Source organism: Trachurus trachurus (assembly GCF_905171665.1).
Source record: "Trachurus trachurus genome assembly, chromosome: 9".
Classification (NCBI taxonomy): Eukaryota; Metazoa; Chordata; class Actinopteri; order Carangiformes; family Carangidae; genus Trachurus; species Trachurus trachurus.
The window spans coordinates 36247926-36259736 of NC_139895.1; the positions used below are offsets into that span (position 1 = coordinate 36247926).

General features: G+C 42.9%; 1 protein-coding gene across 1 annotated transcript in view; it reads right to left on the minus strand.

Annotated features, from left to right (window-relative positions):
- Positions 1-4703, minus strand: part of gnb1l (guanine nucleotide binding protein (G protein), beta polypeptide 1-like) — a 28315-nt gene extending 23612 nt beyond the window's left edge. Inside the window, exon 1 of the mRNA XM_083978505.1 lies at positions 4633-4703. The gene's annotated coding sequence lies outside the window, so the exon portion shown is untranslated. The remainder of the gene's footprint in view (positions 1-4632) is intronic.
- Between the last annotated feature and the right edge of the window lie 7108 nt (positions 4704-11811).

Sequence of the window (11811 nt, forward strand, 5' to 3'; positions counted from 1 at the left end):
TAACCACTTTCCCCTGCTGCTACTTCCTCAGCCAAATGTTCCCTTCTGTTTTCAAGGCGTCAGAATTTCCAGCCCCCCTCCCCTCCCCAACAATGGCTCTGTTGTGGTGTCTACAAGTGAGTCACCCACAAACCCAAATACAAACATGCAGGCGGCTCAGGAAAGGAGAGACAGATACTGTAAACAAACAGCAACGGTGGCAGGATGTCACTCAAACCCACTGGCAGAGACAGAGACAGGCGGCCCCGGCAAACAATCACAGCACTGGATTGTCAAACTTATGTGCGTTGAGAATGAAAACACATCTCTAGTAGAGTGTAAAGACGCTGAGGGAGCAGGAGTGTGACGATGAAGCTGTGAACCTCTGGCCAAACTTATCCTGTTGTGTCTGGATCTCCACAAACTCTCAGCGCGTGGCGGTTTAATGAAGCTAAAAGGATTTCATTAAGCGGACGGAGCAACAACAGACCCGTTAGGTCGGCGAACTTTCTTATTAAACATGTTCACGGGGGAAAATCTCAGATATTAAAGTGTGGGGGGGGTGAGAGGGGTAACAAGCTAGGCCTGATTAAACCTGTGTGTCATGGATGGGCCGTAATAAATCACACTGACTGATTAATATACCTGAGGCCGGGGTACGGGAGCCAATGGGAAGAGGCAGGAGGAGGAGGACTGAGGCTCCTGCTGGCCCCGCAACAGATAAGACAGCTCGGGGTAATCTGACTCTAAGTCCGTGGATAAAGGCAGTTTGTCTCTTCTTGGGGACGTCTGTCCACACCTACTGGGTAATTAGGCCTAATTATGAGAGAAAGGTCCGCTTCCCCTTCATGTTATTAAATAAGAGCCAGCCTCGTCCGCCAAGGATCTCTCAACACCAGCAAGGGGCTGGCGACCTTCAGATCAAACGCAGCCACTATCTGTGTGTGCCCCTCCCCCCCAACTCGGACCCACCTCACCCCCCCATCCCTTCAACTGCAGCACCCGCTCCCCTCCTCGGCATCGCTGCACATATGACTGAGTGGACAGACGGGGTACTGGTTATGATATGGGCATCAAAGTTTTTTTTGTTTTTTTTGAGTAGACGTGAAGAGGAGGGAGTTGGGGGGGGGGGGGTTCCATCCACATTCCTCGCTTACCTTTTGGTATCATGTGATCAGCAGCTACCCACTTGAGTTGCCCCCCCTTGTCAAATTCTGCCATTCATAAATAAGAGCATGCAGGGAGGGAGGGATATACTGATCACAGGGTTTATTATAGAAGCTATAATATAATGCCCCCCCCCCACCCCACCTCCCAGCTTCACAGGAGCCATTATGGAGGCATGGGATCCCAAGATCCTGGGCCGATACCCGCCTCGTCAAATATGAGATCTGAGCTGCGTGATGAAAACTCAAAGTAGATTACACATAGCTCAAGAGCTGCATTCTAGATATCTCTTTCAGTGAAAGGCCAACTTCATATCCTATTAAACTAAGACTATTTCTTTTCTGTCACATCTCTGGCAGCTATTTTTTTTTTACTCTGTGAGAAAAATACTCCTAATCCCGTCTGTTTCTGACACATCATACCTCGGCTATTTAGTCATTGTGCTGTGTATCACAGGCAGCGCTGCCTTATCTGCTGTTTCCCTGCTTTTCAGCGTCTCGCCAAGGAGGCACTTCCACCTCGCCGGCTGCTGGGAGGGTGGGTGGGGTAGGTGGGGTGGGTGGGTGGGTGAGCTGGCTGTGCAACCATTAGTCAGCCCCCTTTTCTGCCCACCAAATAATACAGATCCTTCTGAGGAGGAAACCGACGTGGCAAACGGAGAGCGAGGTCTATTATAAAAGTGCAGTTAGACAAACAACATGGGAAGTGGCGAGGAAGACACACGCCCTTTATTGTGTCTTGGAAGAGGAGGGTGGGGGTGGGGGGGGTAGTATCTGGACTGGATAAACAGTTCAGTGTCAGATAGAGGCTGAAGTCGGACACAAGTGCACCAACACCCACTGTCAGTCACAGGCCCAATGTGCGGGAAGAGGTAGCATTGTTCGCGTGAATAGCGTGAATGCTAAGCAGGGGCCATTGCAGATAAGAGCTCAATGCCTTGTGGGTGTCATTGAGGCAGGCACTGATGGAGCACTGTGTCGGGGGTCCTGGTTTAGGAGATCCTGACTGTGGTCAACAGGTACCAGGAGCCTTATCTGTTTGCACTATCACCCATTTCCTCCGTGAGGTCATTTGCCTGGACACTAGAGGATAAAGGAACACAAGAGGGTCGACAGCTCGAGTGTCATCATACATCTCCACACACACACACACACACACACACACACACACTCCAGAGCGCGATGGCTTTTCGGATCTGCAGGGATTTTGGGCCGAGACACGGAAACAAGAAAATGTTGTTGTAATCCCCAAAAAAAGACACGATGCAACGGTTGATACGGAACAAAGGCGACAACAACAGGTTACACTTTGTCAAACAGCAGAGGCCCCGGTGTTAAAGCTGTCAGTCAGCTTCAGGAGCATGATGAGTGACAGCTTGAAGACCAGGTAATGAACAGGAAGCGGTTGACACAGAGCTAAGTATTTCTACATGAGAACAGCTTCCAGAGATCAGACTGAACTTTCCTTCCAAGTCCAGCTGAACAAAACCAATACCAGTGTAAATATAAGTCATGCAATGATGTAGTGGAGCTCCGTGGTCCGTTTCAAAATCTCCCTGTCACTTTTCAAAATGTCTTTACCTTCACTCATAACACAGTAATAATCTTACTCTATATTCACCCTTTACCCACACATCACACCATCAGTTATCAATATGTCCTAGAGCTTTTTTTTCTCTATGTTTATTTGTTAGCCATAGAAATTTGTCTTGTTGTAATTTGTGACAGGGGTGGAACTTATGTACTAAGCCAATCGGCTTTGTTCCCTCCTTGCACCATTGAATATAAATGTGTGCTAAGTAATAAACCTGAAACCTAAAAGCATTCATAGAATACAACTCACCATGTCTGCATGATCCTGTTTTAATATGATCCTAATAAAATATGTGAAAAGCAGAAATTAAACAATTCTTTTAATAGTTAACAATGTTTTTTTTCCAATGTTATTTTTGTATTTGTTTCGACACATTTTACTGTATAGCCTATGAGCTCAAAATTTCCATTTCTGTCTCACTGTAAACATCTGTACAACTGTTTGCAAATATAGTCAAACTATATGTTTTGGAAAAGTAAAGACATAAATACAATTTCTGCAAAAAAAAAAAAATGCAAATGTGTTCAAAATGATGAACTAGAGAATCATTTTGCAATGTTCTGACTCAGTACTGAGTAGTCTCTTATTACATTATTACAATATCAATCACCACGGTTTGATGTCAATACACTCGTGTTAAACTTCATGATTGCATATCTAACAGCTCTTGCTGTGACAGAATCTGTGCACAGACAACAAACACCTGATAAAGGACTCGACCACTGTCGTAGTTCCTGCTCCTGTAGTTGTCTCCAGGACCACATTTTGCCATTATGACTCACACTCACACACAGGTGAAAACAATATCAACCACACACTGTCACAGCCAGTTATTAAACCACATTTGCATTAGTGTGGACACCTCTCGAATTGAAAAACAGTCAGACCCTCATGACTTGATAGGCCGTAAATGAATCATTATGTCCCATAAAGCAAAATGTGACAGTATTTCTGATAGATTCTCTGTTCTAATGCTGAACATCTAGAGGCTCATCCAAACAACTGACTGACAGCAAAGGCAAATACAGATTCCTGTGTCACTGCAACATCATGTGGTCAGTGAGGACACTGACAGTGAAAAGAGGTACTGACTACTGCAACACCAGCATGACCCCACATCAGCTCCCTAACACAAGCTGAATCTTTTATTATGACTTTGAAAGTCCACCTGACAAGAACATCAGTGAAAATCTGCAGGTAGATCTTGAATATAGGCTACCATGTGTGAGAGATGGTCTGAACATTAGCAAAAACTGAACAGACTCTCCTCTCTCGTTTTTCTGTATGCTGCTATAACACTGTTCTGTTAGTTTCTATTTTTTAATAAATGAAAATTAATGTTAACAAACTGCTCATAGACAAGCACATAAAACCTGTAATGCAGTTTCATTTGAGAGAAAAAGAGAGTGTGAAATTGATTTCCTAAGTGTTTGTTCTACTGTTGTATTTCTTAGTAATGGTCAGACCATTACTCAATACTGCTCTAGACACAGACAGACACACAATGGCCAAGGTAACCTCTCCATCCTTCGATTCATTTGCCTTAGCCTACTAATAAAACGGTGTCGTGCACGGCTGCACGCAAACACGACACTCCAAAGGAAATGAATGATAGTGGAAAGTGTTCAAAATAAGCGACAGTGGGTCGTTAAATATCCACAGTGGTGAACTGAGTGTGTTGGTCTGGCTTCACCCTCCACGGGACTGTGTCTGTGTTCATGTCAGTGGTCAACTTCATGTTAACTACTTAGCAGCAGGTTAGCAGCAGTCAGCTAGCAGCAACGTACAGCAACAACAACACGGACGCTTTGTGATAACACGTTAATGTTGTTAACGCTGAGTGAAGTAAGGTCACCACAGACATGTTGGCTTTAACAAGGACTCATTAAATACCATTTCAGAGAGACGCCGGTGCGTTCAGGCTCAGGCTGCGCTGCTCTGCTCTGCAGGATACAGATACAAATCATGCGCCAGGTTCCAAGGACCCCTGTTTACAACCGCTGAGCTGCCCGTGATAGCGCCTGTATAAAAGACTCAAAAAAGCGCTACCCAGCGCGCGCTCTCTCTCTCCCCTCAGTTCCTCCAGTTTCTCTGTTCATGTTGCTGCCTGCCTGTGTGTGTGAGTGGATTCACTACATCCATATACTAACTAGATTGTATGTAGGCCTACAAATCGTGAGTAACAACGTGTTAGTAATAACGTTAATAACGTGTTATTTGTAAAGACAAAATAAAATAAAAATTGGTCATCAAAACTTTGGGGGAAAAAAGATGTAGAAAGAACGAATAATTAAAGATCATCATAACACTGTGGGCGTATGCTATTTAGATGACTAGTTCCACTCTAAATGACTCACCTAGTACTTCTGGTAACAGAAGTGTTTGTTACAGTAGCCTAACATAAATGAACACGTGGGTTGAAGAATTTAGGAAAACACTTTTTTTTAATATGACTATTTTTCTTTTACCATGTCCACAACTAGACATTTTTACCATGTCCACAACTAGACATTTTTACCACCTAAAATGGATTTTTGCAAAACCTTACCATACTGCATGAACAGGAGTGTCTTTATTTTTTTTCAGCCTTTTCAGTCTAATTGAGAAAAAGAGACAGAGAAAACACAGGGCCTTAATCCACAGAGCACACAGACCCCTTTCATGGGAGTGCTGGGAGAGACCTTTATTTGTCCATTCCTATCATAGAGAAAGCGGGTTTCAAGCTCGGCTAGGCCTGAGCTGGAAGATTAGATGAAACCAGAGTGTTTTAAACCTCTTCAGTGGCTGTGGATTAGAGTCAGACAGTCCCCCTGCACTCTGAAACCAAACAATAAGGAGTACAGGTGGCTCAGTGGGAGAGGGTGCAAAGTGTGCACATGACAGTCAGGTGAACCTTTAATAAACTATTTTCCCAAGCAACAATAGCCCCAAACGGTTGAGACAAAATTTGCTTATTCAAATAGACAAATATGTCTATGCATCAGAATTTATTTGGGTAATTGGGTTATTTGGTGGTCACAAACCAGTCATAGTAGGCTAGGTATTTATAGAGGTGCAGTAGCCCATAGCCTACATGTGAAACTACCAGCCATACTGCACCCCAGTTAAACTATACAATATTTTAGATTGAGGGTGGAGCAAGATTAGGCTACTAGTGTATTAAATTCACTAATGAGACGGATCAAATACATAAGCACTTAATGGCATGCATGAAAAGGGTAAGTCAGCGGTGAGTTACAACTAATTAGTGCAAATGGAGGTGGCAGGACAGTGCCCCTCTGCAGGAGGTGGGAGAAAGTGTGTGCTGCTCTGTCAGGACAGATACCATTGCCTACATCATCATTAATTATTCCTGGCATCTCATCTTACCCAGGGGCAGAGAGGGCGTAGGGGACAATGTCAGGGTGCACTTGAGAGTTCGTACCTTGGCCTTCCTGTGGGTCTGTGGAGGAGAGGGGTTGGAGGGGGTGTGACATGGTTGGGGTGTGTATACAGTAGCATCCATCCAACCCGAGAGTCTGCCTGGTAAGGAAATCCCTGGAATCCCACTCTCGCTCCAGTCGCCCGGCCGTGGGGGCAGGCAGGTCACTTTACAGCTCATCACCAAATTAGAAAGGCTGTGGGTCAGCCTGAGCAGCAGCCAGACCGCAGGGAGATAGAAATAGATGGGAGTGCTACGATTGAATTTGCTGGCACTCTTTCACCAGGCTCCTCTCTCATCATGAAGAGGTAGAGGACTGCACTATACACCATGGAGGGCAAAAGACCAGGGAGGAACACTAGACTGTGTTTTATGACCCCTGAAACCATAAAGTAATGGATAGGCTACATGGTGTGGACACTGAGAGTTACTCTGCCAGGACACTGATGGGCAGGAGGAATTTTACATCCTACTCTTAGGTGTTTGTAGATATGAAACTGCAGCATAAAGGAAAAAAGACATCAAATAGGAACGTCTAACAAAAACGACAATGCAGGTGGATTGCTCAGTATTAAACTGAAAATACTGAAAAACCAAAGACACTACAAGTTATTTAAAAGACTAGTTTGGCTCTTGAGATAATATGCTGATTTACTTTTTTGTTAAGAATCAAATAAGGAGTTTGACCCCACTCTCTCATCCAACTCAACCTGAAGCTAAAACTAGCAACCCGTTAGCTACAACACATGGAAACCAATAGAATCTGCAAAAGTTGCCGCCACATGAGAAATTGTCTGACACATTGCATGTCACCTCTCAAATTTAACAAAGAAAGGACTTATTTTTACACTTCCTGCCAAATAGGCTACAGTCTTTGGTCTTGAGCATCTCGATTCATCCTATTAACCATTTGTCTACCACTTCAGTGAGTTTAGAAACATTATTTTAAGGTTGAAAAGTTACATAGTGTTGCTTTAATGTTGACTTTTCATCACATAACCACAGAATTCAACACTGTTTTTAGAGATAATAGACAGTTTATCTTGATGCTTCTGAATCCATGTAGTACAGTGAGTCTGTGCATGGAGTCTGGTAATATCTTAAGAAGAGGACTGTACCAACAAAATGACCTGAGTTTTGGAAACTGAAGCTAACACACACTACTAACTGACATCAACTTTTATTACTCACATGGCATTTCAGCAGCTGCATGGGCAAGTGATATCAAGATGTGGTTCATGTCATGTTTTCATGTCATTTCATGGTAAACTACAGTAAACAGTACCCTAGAGATCACTGCCAGCTCCACTGTGGTGATGAAGTTGTCTAACAAAGACATAGTGTCGCACTTGGAAAGTAAGTGTGGATAATAAAATGTGTAATGAATGCTGAATGGAATTCAGCTGCACTGGTCTCAGGGTCCAGTTGCACACTGGCTCACTGTCACGCTGTCATGACTGAGCGTGACACTTACTGGGCAGGTTCATATCACATTGTGCGGCCAGATTGGCAAAATAGTTCCTGTCAGTCTCCAAGTTCCAGCAATTCCAAGTTTTAGATATCATACATTTCTGAGAGTGATGTTATTTTCCATTTGAAGAAAAGTACTACTGACCTGTCAACAAACTGCGGATAAATTCTAATATTTTAATTTTTTTTGCATTTTGGGTGTAGGTGTAGAAATTTGTATCACTGTTATCTTTTTGATTGACAACAAAAGTTGAAACGTTAATGTTTCTAATGAAGTAAAAATATTCCTGGCAACAGGTGACCTTTGAAACACGTTTTTGGAAGTCATGTTCAAAGTATTAAAATTATCAGCAGGAATTACAGAACACATTGGCAATGAGCAAAACTGGATGAACTTCACTTTTTACTCCCAGCTGCACGCAGGCTATAATGTGTGTGCGCACACACACAACTGTCTCTGAATTTTCTGTGTCAGTGAGTAAGTATGCATCAATTTATCAGCACAGAAGGAGAAGATATAGCTTATGGGAGTGTGTGTTGGATGTGCAGGTTTCATAAAATGTGAGGGCGATGTTTTCCTTGGGCATCTGAGCAGGTGTGAATGGAGAGATCTCAGGGAGGGCGAGGAGTGACCGGCCCAAATGTCACTTTGAGGAATAGAACAAAACACAGCTCTAATGAATCCGTATGTAGCGAGAAGGAGAGAGCTGATGCATGTAGTCACTATCAGCACCACTAAAGCATCCTCCCTTGGAAGGGTGAGGAGGAGGATGAGGAGGAGGCAGCCAGTGTCTTAGTGTAATAGTCTTATCAGTTCTTTTTGAAACTCCTCTTAAATGATTAAGCCGTTTCTCATGGTCACATCCTGAACAGTGTGCAAGGAAAATTGTTGTCTCTGATAACACCCAGGACTGTGAAGTCAACTTTGAAGAGTCATCATGTTACACACTCTTTTATACACTCAGTGCACTGCAAGCTATTTGTGTCTTATTGCATATCTACGGTGTATGTGAGAGAGTGTAGCACAGCATAACTTTAAAAAACAACAACATTAGATATAACACAACAAAATCTTCATCATCTTAATCAATTTGTGCTTTTAACTTCAAAAGTCACAATGCAAATGCAATGTGTAGGGTTCTCAGAGTCAGCAAACTTATCTACTCAAAAATGGAACTTATTAACATCTATTTTCTAAAATATCAAACTCTTGCTTTAAAGGGACAGTTCAACATTTTGGCAAATTGGTCCATTGCCACAATCCCTACCTTTAATTGTCAGTGCAAGATATTTTTAGAACAGCGGAGCAGAGCTGCAAGCTGCTCAGAGCTACGCTACAGAGGCTAATGGGATTTCTTGGTTTCCCTCATCAAACTCATCAAATACACAATCCAACAACTCCAAAACACTCTTGTGGACAAGTTGTGTCCTGCACATTCACCACGCTATGAGATAATAACAAGACGTTACGAGACGGAGTTGTTTTAGAGGTAAATTCATGCAAAACCGCTGATGCGCATTCCTGTTGAGGGCAGTTTTTCGGCAAGGAGTCTCTACATTTGCCTCGAAAACAATTCGGTCTCATAATGTTCCGTTATTATCTCATAGCGTGGTGAATGTGCAGGTCACAACTTGTCCACCAGAGCGTTTTGGAGTTGTTGGATTGTGTATTTGATGAGTTTGATGAGGGAAACCAAGAAATCCCATTAGCCTCCGTAGCGTAGCTCTGAGCAGCTCACGGCTCTGCTCCACCATTCTAAAAATAGCTTTCACCGACAAATAACGGTAACGAACCTACTGCTATGACTATAGGGATTATGGCAATGGGCCAATTTGCCAAAATGTTGAACTATCCCTTTAAATTAATATTGAATTGTTTTCAAGGGTTCAGAGTCAAGTTTTGGTCTGTGACTGTTCTTGATTGATGATTTAATTTTCTACTTATTCTAGAGAAGAGTTCAAAAAGGATTATTATAGTTTTGCTCGACTACCCTGCAGTTTGTCATTATCATCTGAGGACTTGAGACATCTTTGTTCCATCGGCAAGCAAAAAGAACAAAGATAACGATGGTCTAAAAATGCCTTTGGGTGGACAGAACCCAGATCAGTGAGCCGAGGCGCATGCCATGTCTCCTCTTCCAGTAGACGCCTCAACACACAGTAATGACCACTTTTCATGTTGCTGCTGCTACTTCATTTGTCATACAGGATGACATTAAGGCCAAAGGTTAGACTGTGAAGGCTAATTACTAAGCTGGTTATATATACATTGGTCTCGCTGCATCTGTATGTGCAGCATAGTTTGGCTGTGACAGTGACACTCCTGTTATAGACACGGAGTTTGTTTGGGGAAACAGAGCCGGAGTAAAAGCTGTGCACAGAGTTAATGTTATAGGCACAGAGCTGGATGCAGGCTGACTAACCATGTCGTTCAAACATACAGCAAGTGTGGACACTCTAATACAGGCCATACACAACACAGCTCACGTTACTGACACACCCATGCATCCACATTCTCACCTGCCCCCTCCAGCCCCCCTCACACACACACACACACACACACACACACACACACACACACACACACACACACACACACACACACACACACACACACACACACACACACAAAACATACCATGCAAGCCATCTCTCATCAGATGAGTGACCAACAAATAAACACAGGAAATACAGACGGCATGCAGAATGTGTGTGTGTGTGTGTGTGTGTGTGTGTTTCATTCACAAGCTGCTCGTCCCACCACGGTTGGCTTTTATTGGCCAAACAGGAAAGACAGAATCAATCAAAGAGGCATTGACAGGAGCCAGAGGGTGAGCCCAGCATGCAGTCTCTCTGCATCACATGACGTGTCCATCTCAGCTCGTGGGTGTGAGAGTGAGTGTGAGAGTGTATGTGTGTATTCTTACTATGCACATGTTTATGGACGGGGCCATCCACTGGAATTACGATCCGTGCCAGATATATTCTTAGGCTCAAGCAGTTTCTTAGATCTCCAGCCAGATGTGTTGGCTGCAGAGTGGGAAGCCATCATGGCACTGGAGGGTACTTTGATTAATGTGATGAGACTCACGCTGATAACACCAGAGCCTCAGAGCAGACACATTCAGAGAGGAAACTGTCAAGCTGGTGTTGATACTGATGCTGTCTCGGGCTCTCGGTGTTTGGAAACAGCTTTAGGGAGTGTAGTGAAGTAGCTTGTTATTCTCTATGCAGAGGGCTGGTTATACTGCAGACTTGTTAGGTGTTGTTCACATTTACCACAACGTCCTGAACTACAGTTTTATCTAAACGCAACTGATGAACAACTTTCTAAAGATTAGAAATCATTTAATCTGTGTAGAATGATAATAATATTCTTCAGAATAATGGTTACACATACACACTGTTGTTGTCCAGTCATATCATTGCATCATATTTTTAGTTACATAAGACAGAGGAGTCATATTTCATTCTCTCTCTGTGGAGCCGTCCCACTGGACTGATAGTGAACAGGATTTGAACCGTGGCACAAAGCTAATTTATCACAATTTGACCCCAAGACTTTTATCAATCACATTTTGTGCAATATTCCTGTAGTCTATGTGTAATTCCATATGTGGCCTACTGAATAAATACATTCTCTGCTTTATACTCAATGCATTGCAACTCAAGAATAACACATGCAAATACACAAACATTCAATAATCCAGAATCCAGCCAGGTTTGCTGCGATTCTTTGCAGCAAATTGTTAAATTTATGAAGATGTTTTCTGAATTTGTGTTTTTTCATGTGTTTCTGTAAGTTGCAATGCATTGAACTCTCAGCTCCACTTCAGCTTCAGGCCATTTAAATACAAAATTAGGAACAAAAATCTTGACCCATGGTTGTATCTTTTGTAAATAAAGTGGGCATTTCACTAAAAAACACAAATGTCATATTCATGGTGCTGAGGGAAAAGTCATTATGATTCATCCGCTGTGGATAATGAATGACATTTAACCATCATGTCAAGGCAGTTCCAGCTCTAACCAAACAGCAAAGTAACTCCGGCTCCTAGTTTCTTGCTTTTACCTGTCTGAGGCATAATGATTTAATCTGAGCAGATTAATGTTGGATTTATGAATCATCTTGATACTAGTTCCACTAGTTTCTGAAACTCTTTCAAGTCTTTTCACATTGA